At 51.1% G+C, this 1,261-nt stretch overlaps 1 non-coding gene across 1 annotated transcript; it reads right to left on the reverse strand.

The window, feature by feature from the left end:
- Positions 1-380: 380 nt before the first annotated feature.
- Positions 381-487, reverse strand: LOC128586926 (U6 spliceosomal RNA). Its single transcript, XR_008380383.1, has one exon. It is a non-coding gene; the product is annotated as a U6 spliceosomal RNA (small nuclear RNA).
- Positions 488-1,261: the final 774 nt, after the last annotated feature.

Here is a 1,261-nt window from a genome sequence, read left to right on the forward strand (position 1 = left end):
CTGGGTGGGAGTTGCCAGCTGCAGGTCATGGGATGCAGAAGCTGGGTGGGAGTCACAGGCTGTGTGGCATGGTCACAGGGGCTGGGGGGGAATTGTCCGCCCTAGGCCACAGATTGCAGGAGCCAGGCGGGAGTCACCGGCTGTGGGCTGTGGGTTGCAGAAGCTGCCCTCACAAGGGATGGGTGGGAGTCACTGCTGTGGGTCGCAGGGGTCAAGCAGGAGTTGCTGGCCGTGAGTCGCAGGATATGGTTGGGAGTCACTGCTGTGGCGAGGTCAGGAGCCCAGCTGGGAGCCAGGGAGCCAGTGTGGTCCCTGGTGGTTGGTAGCGCTGGACCAAGCTATGCTCTTTCCAACATGGGCAAGGCTTTTTTTTTTTTTTTTTTAATATGGAAGGCTTCCCAAATTTGTGTGTCATTCTGGTGCAGGGGCCATGCTAATCTTCTCTGTATCGTTTCAATTTTTGTATATGTGCTGCTGCAGCGAGCACAACAACATGGGCAAGTCTCTCTCCCATCGTGACTCCTGGCCTCTATTAAAGTTACAGTTTCAGTGCAACTGCCCCACGGCTCATGAGGTGCCCCGCCCTAGCAAAAATCTGCCAACTGTGGGTTTTGCAGGGTGTAGTCTCCAAGACTGCCAGGAGAGGGGGGAGGAGTGGATTTGGAATTCAGGAAGGTAGGGAGAATATTACATCAACTTTCGGACCAGGCAAGGGACTGCCTGGGCTTGCAGCTATATCTCTCCCCTTTGGTGAAACAAAAGGTCCTGTGTTCTCTACTTGCCTGAAGTTGCTGGGGGTAGGGGGAAGGATTCCCATCCTCTTTGGCATGGGTTTTGTACCTGAAATTTGTTTCCTTGGAGTCCCAGCTTGTTGCAGCAGGGGTGATGCGAACCTATCAATCCTCTCTCTCAGCTCAGCTCCCGATCTGCTATATTGGGTTATTTCTAGCCATTATTTCTCCCTCTGGACGGGAGCCTCTGCCAAAAGCTGGCTTCAGTTGGCCATCTTGCCTCCCTCCCCCTTGAAAATCAGTTTAAAGGGATGTGAACTAAAATAAAATATTAAATCCCTCCAGCCGACTGACTTGATCCCCTCTTGGCCAAGGGAATTCCACAAGTCGTGAATTACCTATTTCAAAAAGACTTCAGTCCATAGCAATTGAGGACCTATTGGGTCCTCATCACTCTTCCATACTTGTTCCCTCAACAGTATGCCATAAAAGTATGCTTTTTTCTTATAAACAGTAATTTCAGACTGTAA

Source organism: Nycticebus coucang, chromosome 5 (assembly GCF_027406575.1).
Source record: "Nycticebus coucang isolate mNycCou1 chromosome 5, mNycCou1.pri, whole genome shotgun sequence".
Classification (NCBI taxonomy): domain Eukaryota; kingdom Metazoa; phylum Chordata; class Mammalia; order Primates; family Lorisidae; genus Nycticebus; species Nycticebus coucang.